Here is a 19,528-nt window from a genome sequence, read left to right as displayed (position 1 = left end):
TCATATGGTTTCTCCAGAAATGTTTTTTTTTCTGCTGTGGTTTTTATAGTAAGTTAGGAGATTGCTGGCTCTAAGATGATTCCCCCTCCCTTGTTCTGAACCCCAAACGAGAGGTTGACTGGGATGGTGGTACAATCCCGCAAAGATCCAGCCTCTTATGAAGGAAATAACACACACACAAAATTTATGTGAGATTCTTATTTACAGTAATTGTTTATTTAAAACAGAGAGCAGAACTGGAAAACACATTTTGTTAGGAGTTAACTGAGAAGAGAGTATGTAAATACTGGGGTGACAGCATTTTTAAAGAAGCTTAGGACCCAGATGTCAAAGATATTTCCCAGCATGACCTAGGCTAACATCGATATTTCACAAAGAATTATTTTTTCAGTGAATAGTTTGTGTTACTACTAAAAAATGTCTGCTGCTTTTTATGAAAACTGAGCCTGTGATAAAAGACAGTGAAGTATTTCCTGGTTGTGCCCTGGCATTGTCGATGTCGGAGACTGTTTCCCCATTAGGAAACGTACCTTGTTTTAGCCTCACTTTGGATTTCGATTGGATGCTGTGAGTTGACAGTTTGCTTTCCGCGTTTGGGCTTTTCTTCCCTAGTTCTCCAGGCTGTAATTCGCCTTATGTTTTCCACATTGTTGGAAGAAGACAGGCTCCCAAGATGCTTTGCTCCCTTCCCATTTTCCAAAAGTTTTTTTTTTTGCAAAATGGTGCCTACTTCCACCTTTCTTTTGATTACACCTCTTCATTTTACCATTCTGTGTTCTCATCCACCTCCGCCCCTTCCCTCCCCAGTGTTATGTTAAAAAAAAAGATTATTGCATTACAGCACTGCTATACTGTAATGTTCAAGACTGCTTTTTTAATATTTATGAACAGTGAAAGCAGCAGCGACTGTCCAGGTGACGGGTGCAATGCCAGTACATTCCCGAGTGGCCTGCTGTTCGCCCTGGGTGAAGAGCGAGGGGCCTGAGGTGAAGGCAGGTGCCACTTACCTACACAGCTTTCTCTAGCCTCTACTCAGTGAAGACAGCTGTGGTGTGGGAGAAAAACCTTGGCAGGGCTGTCAGGACTGACTGACTGGCCACCCTCCTCCCAGCACGTGCAGGTTCTGGATGTCGCAGCCGCATGCTTGGCTGGCTGGCGGTTGGGGCCAGAAGGCACCCCCGAGGGGCGGGCCAAGGACATGCTGTGTGCCCCCCTCCTGGAACTTGATGCTGCCTTGGAAAGGCAAGCTGGCAAGGCATCCCTCTCCAGTCCGCTGCCAAGGCTCATGTGCAGAACACACTTGCCCTTTGCTGCCCCAAGGGCTTAGCAGTGCCTTGGGGTAGTGAATGGCCGGTGCATTCCAGCCAGCGAGGTGCACCTTTCCATCCTGCTGCCAAGCTCACGGGCAAAATGTGTCTGCCCTTCATAGCCCCAAGGCACTGCTGAGCTCTCTAAGGGGTGGGGGAGAGGGGGAGTCAATCAGGGGCACAGAATGGTGAAATGAAGGAGCACGATTAAAAGAAAAATGAATGCAGGCACCACTTGTTTTCGGCAGTCTCTGAATTATGTTCCTGAGACGCACAGCAGATGGAAGAGGGGAGCACTAGGGCACCTTTCTCTTGGGAGGGGGAAGGGAGGATGGTAACAAGGAAAGGAGCATGCACAAACTACTAAAAATTGCAGGCGGAGGAGGAATCAAATACTCCACATTCTCTTCTGAACAGTCCCAAATTAGACCTTGTTAGACCCCACTTGAAAGGATGAAATCAGGTTTTCTGGGGATTGATTTGATGCAGGTCAAGTGATGGGGCAATTTGGGTCTGTGCCTGAAGAAGTGGATTATAATACAGAAACGGAAACGGATGAAAAAGTGGACCCTTTAGAAATGCAAATCTGAACGATATAATTATTGTGGAAACAGTCTGAGTATGCCTGCATTAGATTCATCATATTAGTTATGTCTGTATTTTCCTTATCTGTATTACCTTTCTGCCACTGTAGGCAAAAGTGGTCTATTGTTCAAAACAGTAATTGAGAGCTTTTCAGAAAGCATAAGCCCAAAGCTCTTGTTTTACAGTTTTTGTCTCCCCGCCCATGTACACAAGAAAATGCTCTGTATAAGCAGAAGCAAGTTTAACGTTTCTTTCATGTTTGCTTGAAATTTAGTTCTAACTCCTTTTCTGTCTTACAGACTTAAAGAAATATGCATTGTTACAATTTTACTTTGGAATTGATGAAGTGGAAATACAGATGAAACCAGTTTGCAGAGTATCGACCACACAGCACAGTTCAGCTCTTTGATTAAAGGTAATGCCATGAAAAAAAATAACTGGTTTAATAATAATTTTACTGAATTGTATTTCCTTTTATATACCCAGTGAGCAAAATAATCTGATTTCCTCATTTGCTGAGTTGATATTCAGTTTTAAAGTAGATAGTCCATTTGTGGATGCAGCTACATATTGGGAAGAAAATAATTTTGTTTCTCCTTGATGAAGTGATATCCATGGGATACAATGTATACAATCCTCCCCCCAAAAAAGTTTATTTTTTAAAATTGATTTATACAACAGAAACAGGAAAACAGAAGAAAAGAGTTACATATCTTTTATCCATAAATTCTAAGAAGTCCTCTCGAGCATGAAATTCTTCTGGTGATCTTCTGTTTACTAGGTTGGTTAGCTTCGCCATTATGGCAAAGTCTCTAATCTTCTCCAGTCATAAGTCCAAGCTGGGTGGTTCTTGTTGTTTCCATCTTGATGCAACCAGGTGTCTGGGTGTGGCAGTTGTATAAAAACAAAAGAATTCTCTCACATGTATAGGTAGGCAACCAGGAAAATTACTTAATCACATAAGCTTTGGATCTAAAGGAAACTTAATTCCATCCAAAAATCTTTTATATGTTACTTCTTCAGGAGAGATTTCTCAAAACTAATAACAAGTTGAGTAGGAGGGCAGCAAGCAGACAAGAGGGGGTTCTCTGCTGGCAGAAATCCTCTTTTCTATGGTTAAGTTCATAATCAGAGTGAGTTTATAGCCCAGGATTTGAGAGCTGCTTCAAACTGGTTTCATTACAGGCTCATCCAAATTTAGTGTTATTGGTTTTGCCTTTACCATGGAGGAGGGGAACACACAAAAGAGGACAAAGGTAGATTGACATTTCCTGGTAAAAAATACCTTGGTCTCTGCCCCTGGTGAGGAGGGCAGTGCATCCTTTTCCTCCAATCAGCTCTTTGGTCTAAGTGAAATTGCCTTGAAAATGTTTTTTCACATATCGAACCCAATATTTTTCAGTTTAAGTAAAATTCTGTTGTACCAACTGGAAATGAACGCACAATAGGTCACATAGCAGGCTACTGGAGAGGGCTGATAAATAAATTCTCAGCCAATATTTGAAGGTCAATAGCCAAGCTTTCAAAACCAGGTGTTGCTGACCTAATTCAATAAGGATGGTCCGATTTGCGACACTTTTGGGTACTTCGAGTAAGGATCTTAAAAACATGGAATGTAGAGACTACAATTCATTATTAAGGTCAAGGATACGGATTAGAATGCCGTACAAAATCTGCGGGATGAATTTCATAGAATACATTTTTAATGCAGCTGGAATATTTTTATTCCCCTTTTGATGGCAGAATTTGGTAAGGAGAGCTAGGGATGTTTTCATGCTCTTGGCAATCTGTTTCTTTTGATGTGCCCATTTGTTGTTAAAGGAGAAGTTGAGACCAAGGTATTTGAAATGGGACACTTGCTCAATACTCTGTGAGCAAGGTGGGGCTGAGAGACCTCTGGGAAAACTGCTCTGTGAGAACAGCATGAAGAGAACTCTGACTTAAACCAGGGTCACCTGGCTGGCTGCATGTGGAGGAGTGGGCCACCCTGGCCACAGAGTGGAGACCGTGCTGGTCGCCGTGACAGATGATATCCAGTGCCAGCTGGATCAAGGTGGTTCGGCCATTCTCATGTTTTTAGATCTGTCAGCCGCATTTGATGTGGTCAGCCATGAGTTATTGGCCCATCCGCCTCGTTGGGACTAGGATTAGGGGAAATGTGCTGCAATAGCTGCTCTCCTTCCTCCGGAACCAGACACAGAGGATTACTGTGGAGGTGAGTTTTCGGACCCTTGTGGGCTCCCATGTGGGGTACCGCAGTGGGCAATACTCTCTCCATGCTTTTTAACATCTATATGTGCCCTCTAGCCCAGCTGGTCCTTGGCTATGGGCTGGGCTGTCACCAATATGTGGATGGAGAGGGTGACCTTAAAGACACAATGCATATGAAATATTGCCTTGAAAATCTGGCTGTGGCAATCAGGGCACCCATTATTGCCATCATCACTGGCAGTCTTCAAGCAAAGGTTGGATACACACTTTTCTTGGATGCTTTAGGGTGCTTTGGGCTGATCCTGCGTAGAGCAGGGGATTCGACTAGATGGCCTGTGTGGCCCCTTCCAACTCTATGATTCTATCATATATAAAGCAGTGATAATTTGGTCCAGAAAGATTCTGCAGTTCATATTTTAACACAGCCCGTGGCGCCACGGGTGCCGCGGACTAAATAAAGCCGTAAGGGCTGTGTGGGAGGAATTAGGGCGGGCTCTGTCCGGGATGAGGAAGGGTGCTGATTGGCCCCTTCCTCTGGACAGACCAAAGGCCGGGCCAATTCCCACCCTACTGACAAGGAAGCAACCTCACAGTTGCTTCCTTGCCGGCGCCTCCCTGCCCCCGCCGGACGGAGCCCCCGCCACCGAAGGACACACCGCCGCAACAAGAGATGGCCGCCGCCCAGAAGACGCCGCGCTGGAGCCGCCCGCCGTCGCTGGAGCCCTCTCGACAGTAAGCCACCTTTCCTCACCCAGCCCTCGCCAGTCCCTCAATCTCCCCCCCCTCTGCTAGCGCCCATTGTATTTCGGATACAATGGGCTTTTTTACTAGTCTGTCAATAATTGTACAGTAATTGAAGGAGCCAACTGGCTACTAAAAGATATTTCTTTTCAGCTGACCCAGCTTTGGTCTCTAATCCCCCCCCCCCCGAGCCATGACTCCTGGCAGCAGCCAGAAGAATCTTTATGGATATCCACATGGCAGGCTGACAACCAGCCAATGTCCATAGGTTACTTGAAGATGCTTTGAACAGATCCCTAGGTGAGACCAGGGATGTTCCCAGAAATGTCAGATGAGGAGAACACAGATATTACACAGCCTTACTACTTTTGCATGCATGCAACTTTCCTTGCCTAGATTTCATCAAGAAAGTAGGAGAGGCTTGTGGACTCAGTCCGAAGGACCTTCAGAATGAGGCAGTTAGTTTCTATCATTTCCAGAGTTCAGGCAATATCAGAAAGGACACATCAGACAGAGAGAATAAGTCTGTGAAAGCATGATTTGCAGGAGATGCTAGTAGGGTGCCATTTTTTTTTAATTCAAAGAAATATGGAACAACCCTCAGACTGTCTTGTGGGCAATAGGGACTATATCCCATAGCCTCAAGATAATTATTTGCTCTTCCACCGGATTGATTCCTAGCCTCTCCTATTTTACAGAATGAGCAAAACTTTACAAAATGATGAAACATCAACTCTGGAAGCCACCAATTATCCAATACAAACAACAGAATCAGTTACAGCTCAAGCTCATTCACCTTCGTCATTGTCTAGGTAGAGTCACCAAGGTCAATCTCAGAGACTCAGAGCCAGGCGAGTTCTTGACCTCACTACACCTAACAGAAATTTACCTTCCTGTACTGATCTTTTCCACCCATCACAGGTACATGTATTTCTACACTGAACATCCATCTACAGTTCAGAGCCCTAACCTTCAGGCTGACAACTGCTCTGAGGGTGTCCTAGAAACTTTTTGTAAATTCCATTGTGTCTGAGTCATCACTTGCACCTGAATCGCTATGATTTACTGATAGATCTGTTTTCATACAGCAATCAGTTCTGGATGCACAAGAAACAATTCATCACCTCCAGAGCTTCAGATTCCTGATAAATCTGCAAAAGAGTTTTCTCAACTCCATTCAGAGGCTAGAGCACTTCATGGTACGAATAGACATGAACCTAAGTTGTCTAGTTCTTAATCTCAAGAAATTTTTTTTAAAGACCAAAGACATTTTGGCAGCAATCATAAAAAGGTAATATCATCTCTCATGAACATCACTAGCTTCATGGGCTTTCTAGTTGTCAACTTGGACACAATCCAGCGGGGCAGAAGGTGGTCATGTCAACTCTGACACTTCCACAGGCTGCTCCAGTTACAAATGGCCAGAAAACAAGATACATCAATGAAGGTTCCCCTGAAAGTCACAGAATTTGTTATGGTGGATGGATAAAACCTTAAACAGGAAAAATAATATCTCATCTATGAGGAATGATGAATCTTCACAGATGCAAGTCTGAGGGATTGGATTGCGATACTGGACAGAATGTCAACTCAAGGTCTGGGATCCTGTCCAAGATGTCCCTTCTAATTAATTTGCTGGAACTTCAGCTCTGACTTGGATAGGCCAGACAAGCCAGTTTCCATCTCATAAGCTAAGCAGGGTCAACCCCAACTAGTATTTGGATGGGACATCTCCAAGGATTTGGGTGGTACTTGCTCCAAGAAAAACTAGGGCATAGAAACAGGAAAGCAAACCACCTCTGAATGTCCCTTACTTGGCTGCCAAAGAATCTTTAGATCTCTTGGCTGCCAACATTCCTTAGCCCTACAAATCAACCTATCTATCAGACACCACCTTTGGCAGAAAGGTTCTACAATATGTCACAGAATTTGATGATGATGACCCACCCAGGACTTAAGGCACTACTCTATAAGGTCCCACCAAAATGTCTCTGCCTGAAAGGGAGAATAATCATTGATCACTTACCAAGAAGGGTCTTTCTCCTTTGAGGACACGAGGATATCTTGTTCCTCCCATTTCATCATCATCTGTGGGACATTAGCCTATTGTATCATTCTATGCTGTGATGTACAAAAAGGCACTTATTTCAGATTCCTCCTCAATCCTCTTTTTTTAAGACCCTTACTAGTTAGACTTCATCTGTTGCAAGTTGCTTGTTGCATCTATTAGTCTTTTACTGAAGGAAGAGTGATTCCCATCAAGGAGTCAGGAAGAGGAAGAAAAGTCGTCCTGCCTCCTTTAGCGAATAGTGGGAATTACTCCCCAGTATCAGATTGTAACTGGGCGGACAGAAAGGACTGTGTCTGAGTTGGACTCTTGTGGCCCTTTCTTGCATGCCCAATGATATACTGATCACCACTTTGGGGTTAGAAGGCAAATTTCCTCCAGACCGGTCTGAGATTTTGGGTTTATTTGGGAGCGGGGTCATCATCTGGACATGGAATTGGGGTTACTGTGGCTGGGCAGGTAGTTGTGAATTTCCTACATTATGCAGGTGGTTGGATTTAGATGACCCTGGAGGTCCCTTCCAACTCTATGATTCTATATAGCCTCCTGTCCTCAGAGGAGAAGGACCTTTCTTAGAAAGTAGCCAGTGGTTGTTCTCAGCAGGGCATTTTGGAGAATGTGGGGGAGTCTTTTACAGAAACTAATATTTTCTGCATGTCAGGAGGAGTTGCCCAAGCATGCAGAAACACCCATTTCTTTCTAGCTAGTCTTGTTGTACTGCTAAGCACAGCACTGTCTGTGGGTGGCCTGATAGTGACACATACCCTTGCTAGTTAGATATTTGAAAGCATCTTGTATTAAATTTAGCATGGCTGCATTCCCTTACTTCTACCACTTGTTGACTGGAGAGGTGCTGAGAGAAGAACAGGAGAAGCCAGGAGATCTCCTTCCTAATTTGTTTCTTCCACCTCTTGAGGCAGAAAGGACACGAGAAAGTGAGTGCTGACTGCACCCTTCTTGCCTCTGGAACTAGCTTGGGATAGCTTGCTCTTGACTCCATTGAAAGATAACAGTTTCTCAAGTGATCTATTGCTGTCTGTTCAGCTTCAGTCCTTGTTTTGATGAGCCCAAGGCTTGCGGTATGGATAATGAAACTATTTCTCCTATAGCAGTCGTGCCATGGTGTTAGCTGTTGAGCTTGGACATTCTGCTTCAAAACCTGGGACTGGAGATGGGTGGGAGAAAGTTAGGCACACAGATATTTTCAAGAAGTACATTTAAAAAAATAGGTAAAAGGAAACCATTGGAAAGCATTCAGGTGAAGACTGAATACCCAGATTTACTTTTCAGATGTGTCCATTGTAAACTTGCTTCTTCCAAAAAGAGTTACACCCCATCATCTTTCCTTTCCAGACTCACTGGGCCTTCAAACTTACTGAGATTTCCTGCTGACAGTTTTTCAGTTCCTGCATTTGTAGATAAGCATGATTCTAAAAGTTTGTCAGGGCGTTTGGGGGTTAATTCTTCTGTGTTAGGAGTATTTTGAACAGTCTTATTTTAACACTTTTTTAGCCTAAAGGGCGATAAGAACCTGTTACTGTTGAAGTGTAAACATTACCTTTGCACTCTGCTTTTGTCCAGTAACTGAAAGATTAATAAGATTGATTTTAGAGATGTTTCAGAAACTGCATTGTTTGAACTCAAGGAAATTGATTCTTAGGAAAGAATGTGCCCACAGTGATGTAAACCATAACAAATTAGGATCCCTTAAAGTACATAGAGCCTTGTTTGCCCCCTGTCTGCTTTAAAATGGATGTTGAAATCAACCATTTGTTTGCACGTAGCCATTTGAAGTTAGTCCCCTAACCCAGGGGTAGTCAACCTGTGGTCCTCCAGATGTCCATGGACTACAATTCCCATGAGCCCCTGCCAGCATTTGCTGGCAGGGGCTCATGGGAATTGTAGTCCATGGACATCTGGAGGACCACAGGTTGACTACCCCTGCCCTAACCAATCCAGGATCCTTTATGAATAAAATTCACACTAGATGTGGAGCTACAGTACTTCCTCTCATTATCTACCATTGTCTCTCTCCCCCCGCCCCATAGAGCCAATTTGGTGTAGTAGTTAAGAGTGGTGGCCTCTAATTTGGAGAGCCAGGTTTGATTCCACACTCCTCCACTTGCAGCCACCTTGGACTAGTCACAGTACTGATAGAGCTGTTCTCCCAGAGCAGTCCTCTGAGAGCTCTCTCATCTTCACCTACTTCACAGGGTGTCTGTTGTGGGGAGAGGAATGGAAAAAGATTGTGAGCGACGTTGAGACTCCTTCGGATAGTGAAACACAGGGTATAAAAACCAACTAACTCTTCTATATTAGACAGACAAAACTCTGAACAAGTTGCAAGCATTTTGTTTAAATGGGATAGCAGTGTTAATCCTGTGCTGGAAAACTAAATGGGCATCTTATGATATTTCAGTGACACATTTTATTTTAGCCCCAAAGTTTTATGGACTAGAGTTTTTCAAAGTGCGCTTTTGTCTGCAAACATTTTAGAATAAAAATTAATTAGTGTCTAATTAATTAGTCTCTGTGGGAGTGTTTTGTGTGTATTCCTCTTTGAAATTAGTTTCCTTATACTCTTTGTAGTAAAATAACAACATATCTTTCTGACCTTGAAATAAAGTTGCTTCTGTTAAGTGTAAGGAAACCTCTGTGGATTAGTTATTCATGCTATTCTGTAACCTTCCTCTCAGTCTGTATAAAATGTGAGCGTAGAAGTTGGAGCATGAAGTTGTGTTTACGTTGGTTTTGAAACTGTCCAGTGAATTAATTTGTTTTGTGCAATTGAGCTAATTCACTTTATTAATTGTGAGTGTCAGATCTTGGTATGTCGTAGGGGATTATAAAATAGCATACTTCTACTATGTATTACAATAGGCCTTAGCAATTATGAAAGCCTAGCATCATTGCAATGGACAGAGTTTGCAAAGCAAAAACATGCTGTGCATCACTAGGGTCTCTGTATGCATGTCTTGTGTTCCAGGGGGTCCTAGTTAGTGGAAGTTGAGCCCATCTAGTATTAGGAACAGTTTTACAGTGCTGTCATCTCTCCACCTCTTTCCAGAAAGCACAGCAGCTGTTCTTTTATTTGGGTGGAAATAGATGTTTATATGGACCTCCTTTATAAGAACCTTTCTGGTGCTTTCTAAAGTTGGAGTTTGAAGTATGTGTGTGTATAATTACATTTCTCCTTGATTTAAAATTGTTTTTAAATTTTTAAAGCATGATTTATTAAGAAAAATATGTAAGTGCATTGACCATGTATCTAAGCAGGAAAGCCTGACTTTAAATATAGCTCCCTGCATTTTATCTCAGAGTTCTTGTGGTTCTCTGTCTGAGGAGCACAAAGGGTTTCTTTAAAATCACTTTTAATGGCCTCCGTACATAGCACTATACTGGCCTGGCTATATAGCCAAGAAGGAGTGGACCATGAATAATACTGCCACTGTTGCATATACCCTGTTAATCTCCCCCTTCTCCTTGGATGCTTTAGGATGCTTTGGGCTGATCCTGCGTTGAGCAGGGGGTTGGACTAGATAGCCTGTATGGCCCCTTCCAACTCTATGATTCTAAGTTCAGCCGCCCTAATCTAAGAAAACAAGTAGGTATACTCCCCTCCTCTCAATGGACTGTGAATAAGGATCTGCCCATTTGTCTTCTCTGAAACATGAGCTTCAGGGAATCTCATTAAATGTCTTAATTAAGCCAAATATTTGGATTTGAGGATTCATAAATTCTGCCGTGTGCTTAGTTTTAAAAAAAAATCTTCACCCTGAATTTTCCATATCTTAAAAGTGTTTTTTAAAGTGCTTATCTATATTGTGTGTCTCCCAGGGTCTAATTCCACAGATTTAAAAAATGAGAACCAGTGAGGTCATATCTTGTGTAGATATCCTGAAAGAGCTGTGAATTCCTCCCCCCCAAAAAACCCCCGACTCTATTGGAATATATCCAAATTCAATTCAGAATGTTGCCTTTAAATATCCTGGTTAATTCGTCATAAAAGTATGTCCCTCATACGGGATAAACTGTGTTATGCCAGGTGGGCTGAAAATTCTAACGTTTCTTTCTCTTGCTCTGTATATACAAGAATTCCTGAGCTTCCTTCTCCTCGGCTACTTAGCATTTTAGAGTCCTAGGGAACACCATTTTATCCCTAAAGTCTTTCAGTGTTTTGTCTGGAGGGGGGCACGAGACTTGCTTACTGAAGGGGGAAGACAGTATTCTTATGCTAATCCATTCTCTGGATAAGGAGCAATGCAGCCATGCAAACAATGGATGTGGAGCCAGAAAGTCTGCTATGCTGTCTAGCATGCCTTGAAAGGCCTATGAGACAGGGCGCCTAGGGCTGCTTAAGGGGAGGGGCCCAAGAAAAGGGGAACGCTTTGCTCCAGGTTATTTTATGGAACTGGCAAATGACCAAAGAAAGAAACCTTACTACATAGAAAGCAAGAATTAAGATTGGAATATGGGGAGGGGGGGGGGACAAAGGAGTTGTTGAAATCTGTCTTTTGTATTTAATACATGAAAATGTCTAGCTTTGGCTGCACTTACTGTGTCTGGCTACTATTACACTTCAAATTTCATGCAAAAAAGATTTTTATTTAAAATTATTATATCTGCTGAAGGCTCCTTATTGAAACAAAAATATCAGCTTTGAATATTGTCTCGTTGACACTCTGCTTTGTTAGATTTGCAGTTAAAATGTCAGGGTAAAGAGAAATTACCAACAGCCGAAGGGCCAGTACGTTTTAATTACAACTAACTTTTAGGAATGTTTTCTACAGAGTATTCAAACTCAGCCTTTGAAGACAAAAACATCATCTTTGTGTTAGTATACAAGTATAGATCAGAAATACTAAAAATTTTATTTAAGGGGGTTACTTGTTTCTGAAGTATTCAGTTTTGCATTCAAGTATCTTGGTGTCCTTGTTACAATTCTTGCTACATAACGATAGGTTTACATTTCTTCTGAACAATTCTAGTGCTGTCCATAAAGACAATGACCTATTGTATTCAAAGTGAGAAGAGGAATTCTTGATACAGCTTCTTAGCACGTTAGCATCATTTTTTAACAGTAAACCTCAGTTTACTGCAGTAAATAGAACATTTTCCTGAATGTGATAGTAAACCTTTTTTTCCTGTAATTAATACCACATTCACCAATTAGCCAGCTGTAGGATCTCCAGCAATAGAATTCAATTTAATGCATTGTGTCTTCTGAAAGTAGTATATATTAAGCTCTGCACTGAGAGCAGTAGCACATTATTGCAGCTATAAAACAAAACGTGATGTGGGAGTGCAGCATTCCCAGTACTTAGATCTTTCATTGTTCTGGATTTTACTCTGATATAATGACTTTTCAGGAAGCAGACCTGTCAAATCTCATTGATGTCAGAAATAGAGTTTCTAGTCCTGCACGATCATAAGTTTGTGCTTAAAAAATGGACCTGGACTTCCTTGTTTCCAGTTCGAAGCTAATCTGTAAACAAACCTTAAATGGAATATATAAAGCTGTTAAATATTTGACACAGTGATTAAAGAATTTTACAAGTTCTCTACAGTGTAGTCATATAGTGAAAAAGCAAAACCTTTTAATTTGACATTATTAATTTTAAACAAATGGTTGCATACTTCACAGTTGAATAGTGACTAGCCTTATGCCTGTACATTAAGGTGATTCCTTTTGCTCTTTTAAATCCCATTTGGAAGCATTGTTCCTTAAAGCATTTCCTAGTTGGGCATAGCCTTGCTTGTTTGTGGTTTCCATTGCTAAGTAACTTTTGCACCTTTATTACCAGCCAAGAAGGTTAGTATATTTAATAAGGACAAGGTCTGAAGCTTGCTGAGTGACTTTGAGTTAGTCAGTCTCTGCCAGACAGACTGAGACAGACAAACATCCCTCACAGTTACAAGAATAATAATGAAAAGAATGGGGAAAATGGTGTGAGCTGTTTCATATAGTCCTTTGGTTTGCAATATAGTGCAATTTTGTTTGAAATTGAAGGTTCAAGTAAAAGTTACTAAGGTTGGGCTAGATTCAGTTGGGTAGCTGTGTTGTTCAGAAGCAACAGAACCAAGTTTCAGTCCAGTATCACCTTTAAGACAAACAAAGTTTTATTCTGGGTATAAGCATGTATTAACTATCAACTGGATCCTCTGATTCTGTTTTGCTAGTGTTGGAGCCTTCTTCTAACAGATTGGAATACACCTCTTTTGCTGAAGACAGTATCCAGTGCCATAGGACAGAATCATAGTATCTAACCCTACAGAAAGAACTAGTCTCTCGTATTCTCCTTTGGAAATTTCTGTTAGAAATATGGGCTAGCTAGTGTCTGTTTGTTTTAAAGGCAAACATCAGTTGTTAACTGTGAAGTACACTGCTTTGATTACTAGAATTGGCCAGAACCAAAGAAAGGAGTTCCATGTAGTAACATGAGGGGGAAGTATATAAATCACGCAATAAAATAAATAAATGGAATTAAAAACAAAACAGGAACGCACATTTGTTCAAATTGAACTGAAGAACCTAAGCTGGTTGTAAAGCAGATCTTCTCCAGGAGATTTTCGTTGTAATAGGGTTGTGGATTTGTTTTCTCAGGATCAGTAATTCTACAGATAATTTACTGCCAATTGGAGAGAAATTTCCAAGAAAACAATGGAATGGGAATTTGACAATAATGCTTACAAACAGCAGAAATTACAGAAGCCAACTTGTGTCATAAAGCAGTGGTCCCCAACCCCCAGTCTGGGGACCGGTACCGGTCCGTGGAGCAGTCGGTACTGGGCCACGGCTCCTCCTCGTCCTTCTCCCTGGCTGCTGCCTCGGGGTCTGCCCTGCCACTCTGCCGCTGGCTCACCTTTGGTGCTCTCCAACGGCTGCCATGGCTGGGGCTCCCTTTCTGCATGGCACTGCGCAGCTGCTGCTGGCAGTGCCCCCCAGTGGGCGGCAGGAAGTCAGGGAAATCATGTGGAGCAGGGGCTGAGGTGGCGGCGATGTCCCTTGGCAAAGGACAACCCCTCCCCCTGATGGGCCTCAGTAAAATTGTCAAGCGTTGACCGGTCCCCGGTGATAAAAAGGTTGGGGACCACTGTTGTAAAGGATAGCTCTACCAGTAGTGTAAAAGCTGCTCAGAACAACGCAGAATTTCCAGCAGCTGAAACAGTTACTATTCCAGCAAGGTTAAACCATTATTATTATTATTATTATTATTATTATTATTATTATTATTATTATTATTATTATTATTATTATTATATTTGTTGTATATATGGCATGTGTAGTGTAGTCAGGAGATCTGAGGATTTTCTAGCACCCAGGCAAGGGATGTTTGGAGATGGTGTGCCATTTCCTGCCTTTGTGTCATGATCCCTAGTGTTTGGAGGAACTACTATCCAAATTTCTTGAAGTCTCCCATCCAAATACTAGCCAGGGTTAGCCTTGCTTAACTTCTGAGATCTGACGGAATCAGGCTTGCCTTGGCAATCCAGGTTAAACAATATATAGAGAGGGGCCAAGGTTCAGTGATAAGAGTATCTGCTTCGCATTTGAAAGGTCCCATGTTATGGCATCTCCAGTAGAAGGATCTAGCAGTAGCTGACATGGAATGCCTATGCCTGAGAACTTGTGTAGACAATACTGATTTTGATGGACCAAAGATCAAATTGTTCACATGGTTCTTCCTTATATTCAATCTATGAGGAACAGATTGAGCCTCTGTTATTGAGTATCCAAGTGAGATCCTTAATTGCATGATGTATTTTCTTGCAGAGCTTAAATGAAATTAGTCTTCCCTGTTGCATTTATAACTTTTATTACCATGGCTACTAATACTGATTAGATAGAAGAGAGAGTGCCTCTCCTTAAGCTATATGACATCAAGCATTCACAATTGACTGTTTTCATAAATCTACAAATAAGAAAGTTAGTTTGAACTCCTCTGAAATCCTCCCATGTTTTGTAGGGCCAGTCACAGTCACTACTTAATCTAAAATATTCCTTTACTTTTATCAGTTGGCTGTTCCTTTGAGGTAGCCTCCAAGGTTTTTCATGTGATCATAGATTACTCTTCTTTTATTCCAATAGGTATATTTCGCCATCTCTGTAGAAGAAGATAATAATCCTACTTTAAGTGAGAAATATGCCTACTAGAACAAGATATGGTCCCTTAATTCTGCACATCCTTAAAATTCCAGTTTCAACTATTTCTTAGAATCAACAGGAAAAATATTCACACTGGTATTTCATCCTGAAGATATTTTGTTAGTAAGATTACATACCATGTTAAATTCACCGACTTAATTGCCACACCTTTGGTAGTCTTATTAGTACTTCCCAAAAAGTCTTAGTACATGATCTAAAAGATTGAGTTCTGTTTATTTTATATGAGATTCTGCTTAAAAACTCCTGTTTGAGATTTGGCTGATTGAGAAATCCTGCCAAATAGCTCTTCTTGAGCTGTTGGGCAGGTTCTTTCTCCCCACCAGACAGCCTCGAGGCTACAGAGAGTTTGGGGAGATAGTTATAGGGGACTGCTGGGGAGAAATTTAAAGACCCCATCTTCAGGATCAGCTGTTTGGTGGATCTGCTGGAGAAATATACTCTGCAAAATAGCTGATGTTTAAGGACTTCGCAAACAGCTGTTTGTCAGGTTCTTTAAATGTCTCTCTGGCAGACCAACAGTTGTTTGGTAGGCTCCAATGTAACCAAATCCATTTGGGTATATCAAATCATGGGAACGCAGATCAATTCACGACATTTTTTTTTAAATTAACGTGCATATCCCTAGTTCAGTATATTAATGTTACAGGAAATCTATTGCTGTCATTAACTGTTTTGGATTCTTCAGCATCTGTGCAATCCTAAACAGACCCGTATAAATCAACTGAAGGATGGGTTTAGAAGACTGTGGGTTTAGAAGACTGTAACTGTATTTAAAATTGCACTGTAAACCATTGACTCTCTAATGTTGATTCCTGGGGGGATTACCTGCATAGCCTCCTATTGCTGTTCAGTATTCTCTTAAGAGCAAGGAAAAATATGATTGACATTTATTTATGCTTGTATTCATTAGTCACCACTCCCAGCACAGCTGGCTCATGGTGGGTTACAATAAAGACAATAAACCCCATAAACAACAACAGCAAACTTCATGGTAGACAAAACTAATCTATTTCCCTCCTCCCACCCCTGTCCACAGCTGATGACATCAGGCTACGCTAGTCCTCAGTGGTCCACCATCATCCTCGGGAGGAGCTTCCATGCCCAGCTGACTGAGGCCAATGCCTCTACAGGGCTTATATAGGGGCCTAAGCAAGGAGGGACCAGATCTTCCTGACTTGGCCTCAACCAAATTCCTGGCAGTTCCATTTTACAGGCCCTGTGGAACGCTGACTGCTCCGTCAAGGCCCTCAGCTCTTCCAGAAGTTCATTCCACCAGGTCGGGACCTGGACCAGAAAGGCCCTGGCCCTAGTCAAGGCCAGGCATATGCCTCCCTTGGGCCAGGGACAACCAGCAGTTTCATACTTGCAGAGCGAAGAGTTCTTTGGGGGACATAAGGAGACAAGTGGTCCCTCAAATATGCAGGGCCCTGGCCACAAATGGCCTTGAAGGTAAAAACCAAAACCTTGAAACTAATCCAGAAGCTAATTAGAAACCAATGCAGTTGCCTCAGCATCCCTCCAGGATGATCTTGTGAGGACCTGAGCAGCTGCATTTTGTACCAACTGCGATTTCCAGGTCAGAGACAAGGAAAGGCCCACATAGAGCAAGATATAGAAGTCTAATCTCGAAGTGCATGGATCGCCATGGCCAGGTGCTCTGAGGACAGTAGTCTAGCTTGGCTCAGATGGTAAAAAGCTACTTGGGCTACCTTCATGATCTGAGCCTCCATAGACAGAGAGGCATCAAATTCCCCCAAATTCCTGGCCACAGGTACACTCATAATCTGTACCCCATACAAACTTAACAAACTTAAATTTTAAGTTAAAATTAATGTAAATTAACTGGATGTGTCTTTGCTTTTTCCTTAGCTGTTTTTCAAATCTGGCTTTCTTATTCCATTGTTTTCTTTTCTGTAATTCAAACCTTTGTTCCAGTGTTACAAATTTATTTGCAAATAGAGTGATATTTTCCAAAACTATATTAATATTTTCCAGAACTATATGTGTTTTAATATCTACCATGTAGTTTATTATCTGAACTGTTTTTACTCTAGTCTGATACTGTATTTTTCTCCTTTTCATTTAAAAGAAAGTTTTTTTTAATTTTGGAAACTGCTTCGTAAAGATATTGTTAGTCACATGCAATGCTAAAGTTATCGCTTTTCAGCATTTTGGCTAAGATCAAGTGTAGTATGCTAGGGAACTATTCCTCATCCTTTTAATCTAAAGGTATTCCCCCAGTAACTGTTTCCTTGTGTTTCTATTAAAAACAATCAACCCACTATTTAGACTTGCATTTGTATCATAAGGATTTACTCTCATCTTATGTCAGCGGCAATCTTAGTTGTTTCCAGCTAATCAGAGTTGTGTTGGTGGAAAGTGCCATCAAAGTCATAGCAGATTTATGGTGACCCCAGAAGAGACATTTAGAGGTGGTTGTTGTTGCCTGCCTCTGCACCAGCACCCTGGTATTCCTTTGAGGGCTCTCATTCAAATACATTGCAGGGTTGACTTTACTTTGCTTCTGAGATCTGATAAGATCAGGCTATCCTTGGCTATACAGGTCAGGGTAATCCCAATAGTACTTCCATTAAAATTCATTGGTACCTTGTGGTATAGAGACTGCTTTCATCCAGGAACAATTGTCCATATAGCTGTCATTGCTGCTCTGAATGCAGAGGGAGTCACAGTGGCAGTGAAGCACCAACAGATCATTTTTTTCTGCCTTTTGCTTGACTCAGCGACATTTTCTCTAGTCCACCGGAGCTCTTTTCCATATCTTTCAAAAATGAAATCTGTTACTTTAGAGAGATCTTCAGAGTTATTGAACCTCTTCTCTTTCTATAGTCCATTGCACCTGTTAACATTCTTCAGCCAGCTTCCTCTATAAGGAGTCCTCCATTAGGCCTGTCCATACAGCAACAGTGAGATTATGGGACATCATGTGGACATTCTTAAAAAGCTGCTTTAGTTGGTTGAATGCCAAACAGGGGCAAATCTTCCTCTTGGAAGCAACTATACTATGTACCCAACTCTGTTAAATCTCATAAATTAATCTAGGAAAAATTCAATCAGGTGTAATTGAAGCAAATGACAAATAAATGAGCCAAATAGATTACTTTATATGCCTGATCAAATTAGATGACTTGAGTTAACAGTAGCAGCAGATATGGTTCAGTAAATACCAGCAAATGTCTGTTAACTAGCAAAATAGCCTGCTGTGATTTAAAATACAACGCATGCTGGCCTTCTCCCCCCCTGCTCCAGGCAGGCCTACTATGGCCTGGAGAGGCTGCAGTGGGCCTTCTTGGAGCAGAGGAGAGCACTGGCGGGTCTTGCCTCCTCCTTCCCCCCCCCGCCCCAGGCAGGCCCGCCAAGGCATGGAGAGGCTGCAGTAGGCCTCTTGGGGTGGGGGTAGCACTGGTGGGGGTTGTAGCCTTTCCTGCCCCCCCCCCCACGCTGGCGAGGCCAGGGCTTGTCTCCCTTCCCTCCCAAGCCCCAGTCCCAGCTGCAATCCAAGGTCCCCTCCCCCCTCCTCCCAGCTCATGATCAGTGGAGCGGGCTGACGGACTGGCAGTGTAGGGGGCTGTGGCCAGCCAGGGGTGAGCCATCCTACCTGATTGGCTGTTCGTTGGATGGACTGTAAATCAGGGACAGGACAGCCTACCTGATTAGTCATTCATGGATGGATGGCCAATCAGGTATGCAATGAGTCCCAACTCCTCCCACCATCCCTGTCTGGCATTATTTATGGTACAGATAGAGCCTCAAGTAATGAACCTAAAAAAAACCTCAAGCAAAAAAATAGTCCAAATGAGGTAAAGCAGGTGTCCAGGAGCCAGAACTAGTATGTTCATGTAATTCATGGTGACTAATTTTAGTAACCGTAAGAATTAGTGCATCAAGTACCATTAATGTGATGTAAACTTGAGTTTAAAAAGTGATTCAGATGCTTCAAAGCAAAACACCTTGCAGTCTTAATTAAGGAAAAATGAAAGAAATAGCAAAAAAAAGGGGGGGATAGGTTTTATATACGTGGAGTAATTTAAAAGAACTGCCCATTAACTAGGGTTAGTTCATGCTGTTCAGATGTCCCCATCGCTTCCAGAGTAGATTGAAAACGAAGATTCATGCTATCTTGGGATAACCTGGTTAGTGCCTTTCTCTGCCCAAATCACTGTTCCATCTTCATTCAAGCACACTTCAATCTTTCCAGCTGTCCATATAAAGTTTTTGCCTCATCACAGCCTTCTCCTGCTCCTCTACTCGCTGGAAATAAGTTTTTTCTTCCAATCTCCATAACCTAACCTTCCAGTAGTAACATGAGATTAGTGAAGTATGTCTTTTCCAAATTACCTTAACATAGCAAGTAACCATTGGTACTGGTCTGGAGTCATTTACCATCACTTCATATTAAGAAGGTGATGCTAGAGCCCTGTCACTTTTTAC

General features: G+C 42.1%; 1 protein-coding gene across 3 annotated transcripts in view; it reads left to right on the top strand.

The window, feature by feature from the left end:
* BMPR1A (bone morphogenetic protein receptor type 1A) overlaps nucleotides 1–19,528 on the top strand; it is an 80,624-nt gene that overhangs the window by 28,686 nt on the left and 32,410 nt on the right. Inside the window, exon 2 of one of the 3 annotated variants that reach the window (XM_077350613.1) lies at nucleotides 2,192–2,307. The exons of 1 other annotated variant lie outside the window; for it this stretch is intronic. The gene's annotated coding sequence lies outside the window, so the exon portion shown is untranslated. Of the gene's footprint in view, nucleotides 1–2,191; nucleotides 2,308–5,060; nucleotides 6,044–19,528 lie in introns of those variants that run through there. One more of the 3 variants, XM_077350615.1, reaches the window with a different exon arrangement.

This window comes from Paroedura picta, chromosome 8 (assembly GCF_049243985.1).
Source record: "Paroedura picta isolate Pp20150507F chromosome 8, Ppicta_v3.0, whole genome shotgun sequence".
NCBI lineage: Eukaryota > Metazoa > Chordata > Lepidosauria > Squamata > Gekkonidae > Paroedura > Paroedura picta.
This window is presented reverse-complemented; position numbering and strand designations above follow the sequence as displayed.